Source organism: Sus scrofa, chromosome 17 (assembly GCF_054392235.1).
Source record: "Sus scrofa isolate SSC_HxYL_T2T_F1_AM1 chromosome 17, Sscrofa_HxYL_maternal_Yorkshire_Landrace_v2.0, whole genome shotgun sequence".
Lineage (NCBI taxonomy): Eukaryota > Metazoa > Chordata > Mammalia > Artiodactyla > Suidae > Sus > Sus scrofa.
The window spans coordinates 51,666,267-51,684,531 of record NC_139399.1 but is presented as its reverse complement, the minus strand read 5'-3'; the positions used below and the strand labels follow the sequence as shown (position 1 = coordinate 51,684,531).

The 18,265-nt window shown below is 43.2% G+C and overlaps 1 pseudogene; it reads right to left on the bottom strand.

The window, feature by feature from the left end:
- Positions 1–14,248: 14,248 nt before the first annotated feature.
- LOC100623201 (receptor-binding cancer antigen expressed on SiSo cells pseudogene) lies at positions 14,249–17,187 on the bottom strand (annotated as a pseudogene).
- Positions 17,188–18,265: the final 1,078 nt, after the last annotated feature.

Genomic DNA, 18,265 nt, shown 5'->3' with positions numbered 1-18,265 from the left:
TTGTGGTTTATGTCACCATCTCCAAGGTGTCCACTGAGCATGGAAGCAGCATGAGCGCTTGTGTCTGTCCATTTCTGGGGTTAAGGATAGAGGCAATGTTCTCTTCTCCCTTGATACTCTCCACTGCTTGTTTTTTGAAGAACCCATCAGTGTAGGTGGCACCTCCTTCTTTATGGAACTTGGTCGCCATATGTGCTTTAAGTCACAGACCCAAGGATTATTCACTGTGCTCCACTACTTTCTTGCTGGGTAAAAACTGGCATGAAGTGGGAGGACCCTGAAGCTGTGACCACTTGTCATGGGCAGCACTGGGGGCTCCGATGAAGGTGGGGAGAGAGGCAGAGGAAACCGCACTTGCTGCCTCCAGGATCCAGGCTTTGGGTTGGGCCCTGGGCAGTTGATGTTTGGCCAGGATGGTCAGATTTAGCAAATAAAGGATGCCCAATTAAACTAGAATTGTAGATAAATAGCAAAAAAAATTTTAGTGTAAGCTGTCCCATGCAATATTTAGAATATACTAAGAAATTGTTCATTAACATCTGAAATTCCAATTTAACTGGATATCTTTTTTTTTTTTTTTTTTTTTTTTAATTTGTTAGAGCTGGTGTCCCCGTGCCTGGCCAAACAGCCAAGGAGGACCCAGCACATGGGGTTTGCTGCTGGCCACAGCCTCCTGCCTAATGTTGCCACATTCAGCTTCCACTTGTCACTGCCCTGCTCCAGAACTATGTGTGGCTCCTAGATGCTTCCAGAGAGCAGTGTGGACTCCCTGGCTGCTGTGCTGGGCCTTGCTCTTCTGCCAGGCCAGCTGCCCTGCTTGGGCCTTTTCCCACCTCTGTCCCTGCTCGTGTTTTCCCTGCCTGGAATGTCTCCTGCTCACTCCCGGTAACAATTGCAAACACTTACTGAGCACCTACTGGGTGCAGGCAACATGCTGTGTTTTTCATCTGCATTGTCTCATTAGATTATCACAAAACCTAGCACAGTAGGGACAGTAGTTATCCTATTTTGCCAATGAAGAAGCTGATGCTCTAAGATACGATTTTTTAATTTTCATTTTTATTTTATTTATTTATTGTCTTTCTAGGGCCGCAGCCACAGCATATGGAAGTTCCCAGGCTAGGGGTCTAATCGAAGCTGCAACTGCCAGCCTACACCTCAGCCACAGCAACATGGGATCTGAGCCATGTCTGTGACCTACACGACAGCTCACTGCAATGCCGGATCCTTAACCCACCTAGTGTGGCCAAGAATTGAACCCATGTCCTCATGGATACTCATTACAGCTGAGCCACCATGGGAACTGCCTGTGAGTCTTTTTTTTTAATTAAAGTGTAGTTGATTTACAATATTGTGTTGGTTTCAGGTGTACAACAAAGCAATTCTGTTATATATCTTTTTTCAGATTCTTTTCCATTATAGGGAATTACAAGATATTGAATATAATATCCCTGTGCTATACAGTAAATCCTTTTTGTTTGTTTTATACATAGTAGTGTGTATCTGTTAATCCTATACTCCTAATTTATCCTTCTCCCCCCCTTTCCCCTTTGGTAACCATAGTTTGGTTATGTTAACCTTGAGTTTTCTGTGTCTGTGAATCTGTTTCTGTTTTGTAAATAAGTTCATTTGTGTTGTTTTTTAGATTCCATATATAAGCGATATATAATATATCTTTGTCTATGTAACTTACTTTACTTGGGATGATAATCTCTAGGTCCATCCATGTTGCTGCAAATTGAAATATTTCATTCTTTCTCATGGTTGAGTAGTATTCATTGTATTTGTGTATTTCATCTTCTTTATCCATTCATCTGTTGGTGGAGACTTAGGTTGCTTCCGTGTCTTGGCTATTGAAAATGTTGCTGCAGTGAACCTTGGGGTGCACATATCTTTTCAAATTGGAGTTTTCAGAGTTTCTGTCGTGGCGCAGCGGAAACGAGTCCAATGCATACATGAGGTTGAGGGTTCGATCCCTGGCCTTGCTCAGTGGGTTAAGGATCCGGTGATACCATGAGCTGTGATGTAGGTCGCAGACATGACTCAGATCTGGCATTGCTGTGGCTCTTGTGTAGGCTGGCAGCAGCAGCTCCAATTTGACCCCTAGCCTGGGAACCTCCATATGCCATGGGGGCAGCCCTAGAAAAGACAAAAGACAAAAAAAAAAAAAAAAAAGAACTGGAGTTTTCATTTTTTCTGGATATATGTCCAGGAGTGGGATTGCTGGATAATATAGTAATTCTGTTTTTAGTTTTGGGGGATTTTTGGTCCACACCTGTGGCATGTGGAAGATCCCTGGCCAGGGATTGAATCTGTGCTGTAGCTGTGACCTGAGCCCCTGCAGAGATAATGCTGGATCCTTAATCTACTGTGCCACAAGGAAACTCCCTATTTTTAGTTTTTTGAGCAATGTCTATACTATTTTCCAGAGTGGCTGTACCAATTTACATTGCTACCAACAGTGTAGGAGGGTTCCCTTTTCACCACACCTTCTCCAGCATTTGTTATTTGTAGTCTTTTTGATGATGGCCATTCTAACCGGTGTGAGGTGGTAAATCATTGTAGTTCTGGTTTGCATTTCTCTAATAATTAGTGGTGTTGAATATCTTTTCATGTGCCTGTTGGCCATCTGTATATCATCTTTAGAGATGTGTCTGTTTAGACCTTCTGCCTGTTTTTTGATTGAGTTGTTTGGTTTTTTGTTGTTGAGTTATATGTGCTCTTTGTATATTTTGGAAATCAAGCTCTGCATCATTTGCAAGTATTTTCTCTTAGTCCACGGGTTATAAGTCATGATTCTTCAAGTGTGGTCCCTGGGCCAGCAGCTGCAACATCACCTGGGAACTTTTTAGAAATGCATATTTTCAGGCCCCGCTCTAGACCTACTGAATCAGAAACTCTGGAGATGGAGCCCAGCAGTCTGTATTTTAATAAGCTCCCTTTTGTGGCACTGAAGTGTCTCTGATGCTTGCTCTAGTTTGTGACCTGCTGCTCTAAGAGATGAACTAACTGCAGAAGCCTGCCGTCCAGGTAGAGGTATAGGAAATGGTAGAGGACCACCGGACAGGACGCCTGTGATCATTCTGAGTACCATGCCTGGGCCAGGCTCTGGAGATACTGCAGCAACCCCGTAGTCTAGGTGGGGGGAGGGGGAAGGGGAGGAAGAAGAGGGAGGAAGGAGAAGAACAGACAGGCAGTCAGGCAATTGTGATGTAAGATGACTGGACTGGGGGGGCCGAGCCCACAAGCCCACAGCAGGATGGGAGGGTCAAGGAATGCTTTCCAGAGTAGATCTCTATCTAAGCCTGAAAAATAGGTTGGAATTAGATGAAGAAGGGTGGGAACAGTGTTCCAAGTGTAAGGACTAGTTTGTAGAAAGGCCATGCGGAGCTACCTGGGGGTGGTTCTGTCTTGATGATGGAAGATGAGACAAGGTGAGTAGGGAGCAGGGGAGGAATCAGATTGTGTGTGTGGAGGGGGGAGGGTATTCTGCCCTCAAAGCAAAGTTAGAAGCTTTAGTGGGCCATGAGAAAAAGCCTCTGGCTTCCGTGTAGAGCAGGTACTAAGGAAGATTGTGGTGGGCAGGGCGGAGAAGAAACCCGGGGGTGTCAGGCCTTCTTTTGCCCCTAGATCCAGGCTGCCTCTGCCCTCCAAGGCAGCTGCAGAGACTCAACCCCCAATCAGAGCTTTGGGCAGGTGGTGGTTCCAAGGCCCGGCTTGCAGCTTCCAAGGCCAGCTCCTTTCTAGCCTAGGAGGTGGGGCTGGCGAAACAGCCCCTCCGACCCCGCCCACCACTACCGGCCCGGCCCCCGGTGGTCCCGCCCTCCACCGCCGGCCCCGCCCCCAGCCCAGCTCCCCCCTCCCAGCTGTCGGCTGGAGGAACAGGCCTTGGGCCACTGACGTGGGTCGCTTTTCTCTTCCTTGTTCTTTTCCCCTGGTGATGTGGCTAAGGCTGCAGTGCTGCTGGGGCCTCTTCCAGCCTTTAAGGGACAGGCTCTGAACGTGGTCAGGGATCCCTAGGCTGAAGGGCAGGAGAACTTCCGGTGCTGTCCCCTACTTCTGCCAACCAAGCTGTTGGTGCCAGACAAGGACTGACTTGGCCTGGCCAGGTTATCTAGCAGTGTGGGCTGCGGCCAGGCAGCTTCTGGCTCCAACTGTCCTTCCCAGAAAAACGTCAGTTTGACTGAGCCCCTTTGGAATCTATTTGCAGTTTCTAGCCTAAGAATACTGACAGATCATGAACCACTCTATGAAATCGAGCTTTCTCTGTGTTCTAAGATCCCTGCAAGACTTACCAACTGTCCCATGGGCTGAACCTTGAGCAGGGGACCTCCTGTTCTTCCTCTTTTTATTTAGATCTTCATTCCAGCCCTACCCCCTCTACCTAGCATCCAGAAATCATATCTCAGGCTTTGCAATTCCAGGAAGCTCTAGCATGGATGTTCAAAATATTTAAATGTTGTTCACAAATAGAATGATAATAGATGTTCAAAAATACTGTTTAGAGATCATTTGATGCTGGGCCTTGACTTATCTATAGATGGAGTATATATCATAAATAGAATGATCATAGATGTTCAAAAATATTGTTTAGAGATCATTTGATGCTGGGCCTTGACTTATCTATAGATGGAGTATATACAGGAGGGCCAGGGGCAGTCTACGTGGGTGGAAGTGATGAGTGAAGCCACCACTGGAGAGGACACTGGAGAGAGACAGTGAGTGCAAGGACATGGCCTATCTGGCTTCGAATATAGGGCAAAGTTGTGGGTCTTGAGGAGCCACTGATGGTTGTTGAGCAGAAGAGTGATACAGTATTGCTAGTCACCATGCTTGATCCTTTGTAAATGCTGTATGCGCGTCCTGCCCGCTTGTTCTCTCAACCTGGTCAGTGCTTCCTCCCCCATCCATATGGTTAGTTCCTTTGTTGGATTCCAGCTCCATTGTTCCTTCCTCGGGGAAACCTTTAGTGGCAGACAGACTCTAAGGTAACCCCTTGTATCCCTGCCTCCTAGTTTTCATGCCTTTGTGTGAGTGGGATGTGTGACGTGCTTTTAACCAATAGAATATGGCAAAGGTGATGGGATGTCACCTCCCGTGGTACGTTGCATCATACCAAAGTCTTGCTAGGAAATTCCCGTTGTGGCTCAGTATTAATGACCCCGACTAGTATCCATGAGGATGCAGGTTTGATCCCTGGCCTCGCTCAGTGGGTTAAGGATCCGGCATTGCCATGAGCTGTGGTGTAGGTTGAAGATACAGCTCAGATTGGATCCTTGCTGTGGCTGTGGTGTAGGCCAACAGCTGTAGCTCTGATTCAACCCCTAGTCTGGGTTGACTTCTATATGCCACAGGTGCAGCCCTAAAAAGCAAAAAAAAAAAAAAAGTCTTGCTCTTGCTAGAAGACTAGCTCTGGAGACTCTCCCTGCTGACTTGATAAAGTCAACAGCCATGTTGAGGAAGCAAACATGGCAAGGAGCTCTGGGTGGCTTCTAGAAGCTAATAATCAGCAAGAAGCCGGGGTCCTCAGTCCCACAGCCACAAGGAAATGAATCCTGCTAACAGCCTGAGGGGGGCTTGGGAGTGATTCCTCCCGACTTGAGCCTCCAGATGAGAATGCAGTCCAGCTGTCACCTTGATTACAGCCTCGTGGGTCCCTAAGGCAAAGACCCAAACTAAGCCACGCTCAGACACCTGATTCACAGAAACTGAGATAATCAGTGTGTGTTGTTTAAAGCCCTAGGTTGGTAGTCGTTTGTTACACAGCAATAGCTAACTTATACACCTTCTGGCTAGATTAAATTTCCCTTACTTAGTCTCTCCTAATGTCATGTGCTTTTTCATTTTACTCTTTTATGTGACACTTTATATATACCATTTGAGGAATGCTATGTCTTCATCACTACACCCCAGAGCCACACTTGGCACCTGGCACTTAGAACAAGACCCATAAGAAGTAGTTTCATGTGTTAGTGAGTGGATGCTCATACTTAATCTTGACTCAACCTAGTGAAGTGGGAATTATTGTCACATATGAAGAAAAAGAAACCAATTAATAATGTATACTCAAGTAAGTGAATAAAATGTTATTATTTTATACTTAATAAAATTTTGGTTGTGTATGCCACTCTATCCTAATTTGGAGTATGACTAAAGAGTAAATCATTTGGGAGCAGGGTATAGATTGCATGGTATGAGATCCTTCCTGGAGCATTGCATTTTCTGAAAAAGCACAACTCTGCAAAAGAGTTTCTGGGCTCCTTTGGTTTTCCCAAAGCCTTCTCTTAAGCCTGACTTAAATCATTCATCTGAAATCCTTGCCCTTTCACTGTCCCTTTCTAGCAGTGATAGGCCCTCATCTTCTAATACTTTGTGTGATTCTACCTGTCCTCAGCATCACTCATTGACTTCATAAATTCTACATTTATGAACTTCTACAAAATTGCACTTTTATTTTGCACTCCACTTGTGCTGTACTTTCATTTTGCACTCCACTTGTGCTGTACTCTCCAGGACATCAGAGCCATCCTCCAGCAGGGTGTCAGTTCTGGTTAGATCTCTGCTCAGGACCCTCCCACCACACACACCCTCCCCTGACTCTGCAGCTTCCACAGTCACCTCCCCTCAGATTTTTAAGCACACTAGGCAAAATCCCCCAGGCCCTGGAGTTTTCCTCTGCTCAGAAGGCTCTTTCCCCACATGACTCACTCCCTTACCAGCCTCAGGACCACTCAGCTGTCACCTTTCTACTGTGACCACTCCCATCCAATTTTCCCTGTTCTGATCTTTTCCAGTGGCACTAACCACATGCTATACAACTGACTTATTCCTGATATTTGATGTTTGTCTGTTTCCCCCTATGAGAACGCAGACCCCATGAAGATAAGACACTTGATCTGTCTCCACCAATGGGGTGTGGCATGAAGTAGGTCTCCAGTAAAGAAGAGTGGGTGAGAGTGTCCACATTGTTAATGATCTTGTCTTTTCCTGCAAGTCTCCATCCTTTGCTTCTGGCTTGTCTCCCTCTGGCCTCTCTCTCCAGTGCCCTGTTCCCTATGCAGATGATAGGACTTGTTGCCAGTACCTACCTGACTCAATAGGGCCTTCCTGGGTTGGGGGGGGTGTGTGTGTTTGGGTCTTGCTCTGTCTCTGCCTTGTCTCCCATTGGTGTGAAATACTAAATTCCAGATTTTTCAATGTCTTTTTTTTTTCTGTCTTTTTAGGACCACACCCGCAGCATATGGAGGTTCCCAGGCTAGAGATCAAATCAGAGCTGTAGCCACTGGCCTACGCCACAGCCACAGCAATGCAAGACCCAAGCCTTGTCTGCAACCATCACCACAGCTCATAGCAACACCAGATCCTTAACCCACTGAGTGAGGCTGGGGATTGAACCTGTGTCTTCATGGATGCTAATCAGGTTTGTTTCCATTGAGCCACCATTGGTACTCTGATTTTTCAATGTCTTTACTTTTTTTTTTTTTTTTTTTTTTTTTTTAATGGCTGAACCTGCAGCATGTGGAAGTTTACAGGCTAGGGGTTGAAATGGAGCTGCAGCTGCCAACCTATGCTGCAGTCACAGCAATGCCATCTGAGCCGCATTTGTGACCTATGCTGAAGCTTGTGGCAAGGCCGTGTCCTTAACTCACTGAGCAAGTCCAGTGACTGAACCCACATTTTCATGGATACTAGCCAGGTTCTTAACCCGCTGAGCCAGAATAGGAACTCCAGATTTTTCAGTGTCTTTATTTGTTTATTTATTTATTTTTTAGGGCTGCACCGGCAGCATTTGGGAGTTCCCAGACTAGGAGTCTAATTGGAGCTGCAGCTCCTGGCCTACATCACAGCCACAGCAATGCTAGGTCCAAGCTGTATCTGTGACCTACACCACAGCTAATGGCAACGCTGGATCCTTAACCCGCTGAGGAGGGCCAGGGATCGAACCCGTGTCCTCATGGATACTAGTCAGGTTTGTTACTGCTAAGCCACAATGGGAACTCCACAATGTCTTTAAAAGGTAGAAAATTAAAGAGGAATGAGCGAGGAGAAAAGAGATGATGAGGGAAGCCATGGGAGAGGGTGGAAGGGAGAAGATAGTCACGGATTTTCCTGGGGTCCCCGCCCAGTCCGATTTTCAAGCAGTTTGAGGAGCAGCCAGCAGTGAGGGCTGCGTGCCACATACTCTGAACTGGAGGCCACGTATTCTGAACTGCGTGCCACGTATTCTGAACTGGGGAGGGCATGTATCACGAGCTGGGTGCCACGTATCACGAGCTGGGGACCATGTAGCAGAAGCAGTCCTGTTGAGTCATGGACACAGCCACACTGCTTTGTAAAGCCTGGTGTGTGGAGTATTTTTGTTTTTTACAACACAGCTGTCTGTGTAATGACTTCCTTCCCTCGGCCTTGTTCAGCGAGGTGTCCCTGGGCGACCAGCTGAGTCACCACATTCCTTGCAGCTTAAAACACTGGCCCAAGCACAGGAGCCTGGTTCCTCCACGTAGGTGGGACCTTTGAAGGCTGCCTGGGAGTGACGTGGAAAGACAGGCCACAGAGCTCCCATCTCTTACCTGCACCTCTCCCCAAAACATGATTTAAAACACAAGTGAAAATAGAAATTCCATCTGTTAAACACTAGGGAATGGCCACAGCCATGTGTCACAGTCTGAAAAATTATTTGTCGGCAACCATGAAGTCAGTACCAAACTGAGTGGCAGAGGATGGGGGGGGGGCACCAGGAATTGATATCCATGCCCTCTGTCTGATGCAGTGTGAAGGGTCAGAAATCCAAGTGCAGAGACTGGGAACTCTCATGCCCAGTTGGCAGGAATGGAAGCTTGCTCAACCCCTTTGTAAAATAAGCAAAATAAGCAGGCAGTTTTCAGTAAAATGTGTAGGGGGCACATAGTTAGCAGTCTTACTCCTTGAAATGTGTTTTAAAGAAAGTTTGCTCAGGAGTTCCCATTGTGGCTCAGCAGTAACAAGCCTGACTAGTATCCATGAGGATGTGGGTTCCATCCCTGGCCTCGATCCGTGGGTTAAGGATCCAGCCTTTCTGTGAGCTGTGGTGTAGGTCACAGAAGCAGCTCAGATCCTATGTGGCTGTGGCTGAGGCTGTGGCTATCAACTGTAGCTCTGATTTGACCCCTAGCCTGGGAGCTTCCATATGCTGCAAGTGTGGCCCTAAAAAGCAAAAAAAAAAAAAAAAACAAACAAACAAACAAAAAAAAAACAAACAAAAAAACAAAAAAAGAAAAAGAAAAAAGAAAAGTTTGCTCAGATATATACAGAGGTAAGGAGGTTATTTATGATAGCCTTGTTCATGGCATAGGTGAATAGGAGGCAGAGTGCTAAAGAAATGAGTTAGGCAGTTCACTTCCTAGCTCAGCAGTTAATGAACCCGACTAAGATCCATGAGGACATGGGTTCAATCCCTGGCCTTGCTCAGTGGGTTAAGGATCTGGTGCTACTGTGAGTTGTGGTGTAGGTTGCAGATGTGGCTCAGATCTCGAGTTGCTGTGGCTGTGGCTGTGGCCGGCAGCTGTAGCTCCAACTCGACCCCTAGCCTGAGAACCTCCATATGCTGCAGGTGTGGCCCTAAAAAGACAAAAAGACCAAAAATAAAAAAAAAAATGAGTTAGTAAACCATGGATGCAGAGTATGAAGTAGATTTGTGTATATTAAAATGAACAGATGTTGAACACCTGTAAAGTCAGAAAAAGGTTCAGCAGCGTGTGTAACATGATTCCATGGTCAGAAATAAACAAAAAAATGCTTAGGTACCCTGAAAACATCTGAAAGAACGTATACCAAACTAAATTAAATTTGTTATTGGGCATCTTGCAAAAACTGCATCGCCCCATTGCACCTGAAACCCCGGAAATTTCCCCCCATACCTGTTAGACCATATCGTGGCTTCTGGATGCCCAGTGAAGGTTTTTGTTTTGTTTTGTTTTGTTTTTTGCTTTTTAGGGCCGCACCTGTGGCACATTAAGGTTCCCAGGCTAGGGGTCCAGTTGGAGCTACAGCTGCTGGCCTACACCACAGCCACAGGAACTCGGGATCTGAGCTATGTCTAACCTGAACCACAGCTCACAGCAATGCCAAATCCTTAACCCACTGAACAAGGCCAGGGATCAAACCTGCAACCTCATGGTTACTAGCTGGATTTGTTTCTGCTGCGCCACAATGGGAACTTCCCCAGTGAAAACTGAACACACTGGAAAATTGTCATTAGAGTCCCCTAACTTTGAGTGACTTTAGTAAAATGTCACTGAGGCCGTCACAATTGACTGATGCTCTCGTTCTCTGTCCTCACATAAGAGCTGTGTCGGTAACTTCCATCAGCTCACCTCCAGATCATTTTCTTTTGTCATCTCTCAAACTAGGAGATATTCCAGCAGTGAGCTGATTGTGGCTGGGGGCAAAAGAGTGATGCCTTAACTTGTTTTCAAACCCATCTTTTAGTACCGCTCTTTGTATACTCATAAGAATAGGAGTGGAGGAAGATTGTAGGGGCAGGGGCATGTTTAGTTTGGTCTGGTTATGGGTTTTATATAAAGGCCATCACTTTACTGTGTACTCTTTTGTGTCTGTGTTCTTTCATTCCACCTTATGTATTTGAGGCTTCTATGTTGTTGCATGCCCCTTTTCATTCACTTTTAGTGCAGTTTATAGCATTCCATTGAGTGAATATACCACAATTTATTTATGCCTTCAACTACTAATTGGCATTTAGGTTGTTTCCAGCTTGGGGCTATTATAAATAATGCTGCTGCAAACATTTTAGTGTATATCTACTGCTCTACCTGAGCATGTATTTCTCTAAGGTATATGCTTTGCATTGGAATTGCTGGGTTATTGGTATGCCTACGCTTAATTCTAAAAACTAATGCCAGACTATTTTCCAGAATGATTATGCAAGTAAATCCCCCCCCCCGGCAATACATAAGATCACTCTTTCTAATTCACCAGCTGTTCTCAACAGCAATTGGTACTATCAGACTTTGTACTTTTAGCCATCTAATGGGTCTATAATAGTTGCTCACTCTGGTTCATTTTCCTGATTACTAAGGAGGCTAAGCACCTTTCATATATTCATATATTTGGATTTTCTTCCTTCCTTTTTTTTGTTTTAAGGGCCGCACCTGTGGCACATGGAGGTTCCCAGGCTAGGGGTCTAATTGGAGCTACAGCTGCTGGCCTACGCCACAGTCACAGCAACTCCAGATCCAAACAGTGCCTCCATCCCACACCATGGCTCATGGCAACGCCAGATCCTTAACCCACTGAGGGAGGCCATGGCTGGAACCAGCAACTTCATGGTTCCTAGTCAGATTGGTTTCCGCTGAGCCACAACGGAAACTCCTGGATTTTCTTGATGTGAAGAGACTGTTCTTGCCCATTTTTCTATTGGGCCGTCTTTTCATTATTTATTTATTGTAGGGTTTTTTTTTTTTTTGTGAATTCTGGATATAAAGCCTTTGTCAGTCATTTGCATTGCAAAATCTTTTTCCTCTGTGGCTTTCTTCTTCACTCTGCTAATAATATTTCTTGATGAACAGGAGGTCTTAATTGTAAAGAAGTCCAATTTATCAGTCTTTCCTTTGTGGTTAGTGCTTTTTCTATCTTGTTTGAGAAAATCCTTTCTACCTTAAGGTCATGAAAATATTAGTGTGTGTTATCTTCTAAGGCTGTGTTGTTTTACCTTACTCCAATAGAAATTGGTTTTGTGGTTTATTGGATAAATGAAGTTAATAACATATCCTGTGTATATATACCCATTCATTCAAGAAATGTTTATTGAGTTCCTTCTGTGTGTCAGGCCATGTTTATTGTTTTACTTTTTATTTTTAGGTCCATAATCCATTATAAGTTGGCTTTTGAGTGTGGTGTGAGATAGGGTTCCAATGTCACTTTTCCCAGATGAATATTAAATTGACTCAACACTATTTATTCCAAAGATCATTACCCCCCACTGTTCTCCAATGCTATCTTTATCATTCGTCTTTTTTTTTTTTTTTTTTTTTTTTGGCGGGAGAGTTATCTCTCTTTTGTCCATTAGTTTTTGTCTACGCTTGTGCCAGTACCATACTGTCTTAATTACTAGAGCTTTATTATGCATCATATTAGCTAGCTTATAGAGTAAATCTTCCTACCTATATTTCTTCAAGAGTACCTTAGCTGTTCTTGGCTTTCTGAAATTTCACATACATTTTACATTAAAATCATCTTGTTATAGTCTATATGTAAATCAACTGGGATTTCTTTGAATCCACAGACCAATTAGAGAGAATGAGAGCTTTATATATTGAGTCTTCTAAACTGTTAACATGGTATTTTTCTCCATTATTCATTTATTCTGGAATATCTATTAAAATGTTTGTGGTTTTCCTTTATAGAGGTCTTACATATCTTTTGTAAGATCCATCTGTAGGTACTTGCTATTTTTTTTTCCTATTTAAAACTATTGGGACCATTCTTTTTTAAAACTCTTTTCTGATACTTACTGGGATGTAGAAATAAGGTCAATTTTGGTATATTGATTTTGCTACCCAGAAGAGGGCCTTCCTCAGAACTTGACCATGGTAGCACCCTAATCTCAGACTTCCTGCCTCTAAAACTGTGAGAAATAATTTTCCATTGTTTATAAGCTAACCTTTCTGTGGTGTTTTGTTACAGCAGCCAGATGAAGACAGTCATTTATTAGTTCTAAAAGTTTGAGATTGCTTAGGATTTCCTAGCTATACAATCATGTCCTCTTTGAATAAAGATAGTTTTCTTTCTTTCTTTCCTGTCTTTATGACTTTTTTTTGTTTTCTTGCTAGGACATCTAGTCAGATGTTGACTGGAAGTTTAGGGAGGTGTTAGCCGATATCCTTGCTCTGTTCCTGATGTTAAGGAGGAGAATGTTCAATATTTTACCATCAAGGATGATGTTAGCTCGAGGTTCCCTACACACACACACACACACACACACACACACACACACACACACACACACACACACACACACAGTACCCTGTATCAGTTTGAGGAAGTTCTTTCCTATTCCTAGGTTACTGTGAGTTTTTATGGTGAGTAGATGGTAAATTTTATCAAATGTTTTTTCAGCATCTATTCACATAATCAAATTCTTTTTCCTTTTATGCTATGAATGAGGTTGATCATTTAAAACATATTAAACCAATTTGGATTCCTGGGATAAACTGCACTTGATTGTGACTGGTTATCCTTTTTATTTATTTTTGGATTTGATTTGGCTAACATTTTGTTAAAAGCTGTTGCCTTTATGGTCATTCCAGATATTGGTGTGTGATATTTTCTCTCTGTCATGTTCTTATAATGTTTTGGTAGTAGGATTATGCAAAATCCTTGTAAATAAGTTAGGAAGTATTCCTTCTATTTTCTGAGAAGATTTGAATAATATAGGTATTTTTGCTTATTTAAATGTTAGCTAGAATATTTCTATTCTTTTATCTTTTAAAACTAAATGTCTTTAAAGTGTGTCTCTTATAAACATCATATAGTTGAGTGTTGTTTTTTGTTTAAATTCAGCCTATCAATCTTTTTATTTAGAATATTTAATATGCTTACATTTAACATAATTACAGATATGGTTCCAAATTATGTATATCTATAATCTTATTTCTCTTCTATTGTCCTACTGGGTTTTGTTCCTGTTTTCCTCTTTTTCTTCCTTCTTTGGATCAGTATTTTTTTATTATTCCATTTTGTCTTCTGTATTATTTCTTTTAATTGTCGTAAAATACACATAACACAAAATTTACCGTTGTAACCATTTTTAAATGTACAGTTTACTAGTTTTAAGTACATTCATATTTTTGTGCAACAAATCTCCAGAATTCTTTTCATCTTGCAAAACTGCAACAATATATCCATTAAATAATAACTTTCCATTCATCCTTCCCCAGAGTCCCTGACAACTACCATTCTACTTTCTATTGCTATGAATTTGACCAATTTCTACTATATAGCAAAGTGACCCAGTCATACATACATACATATATATACACATACACATATATATATATATACACACACACACACACACATATATATATTCTTTTTTAATATTCTTTTCCATCATGGTCTATCCCAGGAGATTGGATATCATTCCCAGTAGGACCTTGTTTGTCTAAAGCAGTGTGTTTGTATTCTGAAAAAAACCTCTTAGGTCCATACAAATGTTGCTTGGGCTGTGGAGCTCATATTTCTCCCATCAGCACTATGACATTTGAAGAACATTTGTTAAGAAAATTTTGTTTTCTTCCTTCTTCATTAGCTGTTGTGCTTCCTTTTCCCTTTTCTTCCTTTGTTTCTTTATCTTCTGCAGCCTAAGAACATCTTCGGCTTGCCAGACCACATCTTCTTCCTCCCATGCGTTGGTATTTTCCTGCCAGGTATCCAAGTCGCCTAATTCAGGAGACCGATGAGTAAAAGGTATCTTTGTGAAGTCAATAATCTACTGGTAAAACCTGTGCTACCAACTGGGATGCTAAAAGGTCATGCTTCTCTCTTCCTAATGATTTTCTGCGTTTTCCTTTTAGCCGATGGCATGTCTTTAAAAGAGTCAGGTTCCAGTTGTTCTAAGCATTTTGTTTGTTGCCACATTCCCATTTCCTCCTTCAGTCTTTACCCTTGTGGATGCGTCTTCATCCCAGAGGCCCACTCTTCAACAGCTGTCCGTTGAGGAACTGATGAGTTATCCACTGTAGTTGGCAAAGTTATTCAGGCTCCCCTTAAACTCAGTCCCCAGCCAGATCTGCAAATTCATCTCTTCAGAAATGAGAATACTGTTGCTAGGCAAGTACTAACTTTTAAATAACTGAAAACTGTGAGATAGCCATCATGGCCATTGTGGAACCCAAAACTTGTCCCTTCTCCCTGCCCACCCAGCAAAGGCTCTGATGAAATTACTTTTATCTTAGACGAGTTTGATATGTCTTTGATTTTCTGTGTTTTTGTTGTGTTGTCTAAGTGTAAACTTATTTTTATTTACCCCAATTTGAATTTATTTGGCTTCTTCAACCCATGACTTGATGCCTTGCATAAATTCTAGAAAATTCTCAGGCATTATCTTTTCAGTGATTGCTTCTGTCTCATGTTCTCTCTTTTCCCTTTCTGGGACTCCAGTGGGAAATGTATGTTAAACCCCATGGAATCCTCGGTGTCTATTACTTTCTCCTATATTTTCTATCTTTTCGTCTCTCTGTATTTCATGCTGGGTGTTTTTTCTTTTGCATAATGTTCATGGGCCTCTGCATTACTTCCACCTTTTCACTATTGTGACTAGTGCTGCTATGAAAATGGGTGTACAAATGTCTATTTGAATTCCCGCTTTCAATTCTCTGGGGAATATTCTCAGAGGTAAAATATCTGGATCGTATGCTAATTCTATGTTTAATGTTTGGAAGGACCATCATACTGTTTTTCATAGCAGCTGCTCCATTCTACATTCTCATCAATAGTGCACAAGGGTTCCAATTTCTCTACATCTATCCCAAACTTCTTTTCATTTTCTTTTATTTCTTGTTTAGATAATAACCATTCTGATGGCTGTGAAGGGGTATCTAATGATTTTGATTTGTCTAAGCTCAATTTTTATTTCCTTGAATTTAGTAAGCTTGGTTGTTTTTGTCTGTCTGATAATTTCCTGTATTTGGTGTCCCTGTGACTTTGTTTCTTTGTTGTTTTACTCATTTCCTCTTTTTTGGTTGCACCTATGACATTCGGCATATGGAAGTTCTGGGGCCAGGGTTTGAATGTGAGCTGTAGCTGTGACCTATGCCACAGCTGCTGCCATGCCAGATCCTTAACCCACTGTGCTGGGCCAGGGGTCAAACCAGCCACAGAGACCACACCACCTGCTGCACCACAGTGAGAACTCCTCTTTTTTTTTTTTTTTTTTTTTTTAATAAACAACAGACATTTACTTTTCATGGTTCTGGAGGCTGAGAAGTCTAAGATCAAGGCACTGACAGATTCAGTGTCTGGTGAGAAACTGCTTTCAGATGTCTTCTTGTATCTTCACATGATGGGAAGAGGCAGTGAGCTCTTAAAGCCCTCTTTTATAAGGGTGTTAATTCTGGAGTTCCCATTGTGGCTCAGCGGTAACAAACTAGTTTCCATGAGGACGCGGGTTTGACCCCTGGCCTCTCAGTGGTTTAAGGATCCGGCACTGTTCTTGAGCTGCGGTGTAGGTCACAGACTCAGCTCAGATCCAGCGTTGCTATGGTTGTGGTGTAAGCTGGCAGCTAGAGCTCTGATTCAGCCCCTAGCTTGGGAATTTTACTGTATGCCATGGCTATGGCCCTAAAAAGACAAAAAATAAATAAAAATTTTAAAAAGGGGCCTTAATCCCATTTATGAAGGCTCCCCCTTCATTCCTTGTTTCCTCTTAGGGTGTTTTATCTTCTTATGTGTCTGGCTGTATTTGATTTTGCATTTAAGCATTGTAGTACATTTAAAAAAATTGTTTGTAGAAACAGTTTTATGGTTCGGATGATGTAAACTTCTTCCAAAGAAATTAAAAAAAATTTTTTTTTCTTTGCTAGCTCCTTGGGAATGCTAAGGGTCCAGAATCCCTTTAATCTGTCTTCAGAGTTTGTCACTATCAATACTACTCAAATGACTTGAAACCAGACTGCATCTGTGAAAGGAATGGATCACTTCCAGTTCACGTCTTCTCTTAAAGTTCTTCAGGATCCTAGAGTAAAGTGTAAAGAGTTTCATTGTCTGGGGACTTGCAGGTCCCCCTGAGGGGTCTGGAGAAGGGATGGGCTGTTGTTGGATTCATCAGTCTGATTGGTCAGAAGGCAGCATGTTGAATCTTAGTACTGTGATCCAGTGCAGGAAAAGGAGGGGGCAGGCTGGGCCAGACTAGGGCTAGGGAAAGGGAACCAGCCAGAGATGGGCTGTCCTGGCTGAGGTGGTATAAGACACAGGGTCCACCAGGTGGAAGAGAAGATGGGAGAAGCCAGGACCGTAGAGAAGCTGAGACTGTGACTTGAGTCAAGGCCTCTGTTCACCTGGGCCAGAAGCAGGGTCTCTTCTCTTGCCCTGGACAGCTTGGCTGGCCAATGTCTCCTCCAGACCAACTGATGCCCACTTGTATAGCTGGGGCTGAGCCTGGACCCTCTGGGTAACTTCATTACTGTTATCCATTCTTAGCCCCCCAACCCGATCTGCACCCAGCATTTTGTCCCTACTTAGATCACTTCAATAGAGCCCTTTATTGAAGGGCTCTTAGGATACAACTCAAACTATCGCCAGGATCTTCAAGGCCCTGCATGATCTGGCCACTGGCCTCCTCTCCAGCCTCGTCTCCTCCCATGACCTATCTCATTGTCTGTGTTCCTTCTTCCCCTGTGTTTAAACCACCATGTACTGCCACAGGGCCTAGGCATGCGCTGTTCCCTCTATAGGGAGCACTTTTCTTTCCCATATGGACTAAATGTATGTGTACCCACAAAATTCATATGCTGAAGCCTGACTCCCTGAGTGGTTATATTTGGAGTAAGGAAGTAATTAAAGTTAAATGAGATCATGAGGGTGGAGTCCTGATCCAGTGGAATTGTGTCTTTATAAGAAGAGATACCAGAAAATTCACTCTCCTTCTCTCCCCATGCACATATATAAGGACACAGCAAAAAAGTAGCCATCTGCAAGGCAGGATGAGAGTTCTCACCAGAAATTGAATTGGCAGGAAACTTGATCTTAGACTTCAAGTCTCAAGAATTCTGAGAAGGAGTTCCTGCTGTGGCACAGTGGGTTGAGAACCTGGCTGCAGGAGTTCCCGTCATGGCACAGTAGAAACGAATCTGACTAGGAACCATGAGGTTACAGGTTTGATCCCTGGCCTCACTCAGTGGGTTAAGGATCCCATGTTGCCATGAGCTGTGTGTAGGCCACAGGTGTGGCTTGGATTCAGCGTTGCTGTGGCTATGGCATAGGCCAGCATCTGTAGCTCCAATTAGACCCTTAGCCTGGGAACTTCCATATGCCGCAGGTGGGGCCCTAAAAAGAAAAAAAAAAAAGGAATTATGATTGCAGTGATTCGGGTTGCTGTGGAGGTACCGTTTTGATCTCTGGTCCAGCACAGTGGATTAAAGGATCTGGTGTTGCTGCAGCTGTGGTGTAGGTTGCGGCTGTGGCTTGGATTCGATTCCTGGCCTGGGAACTTTCCTAGGCTGTGGGTACAGCCATAATACTTAAAAAAAAAAAAAAAAAAAAAGAGAGAGAG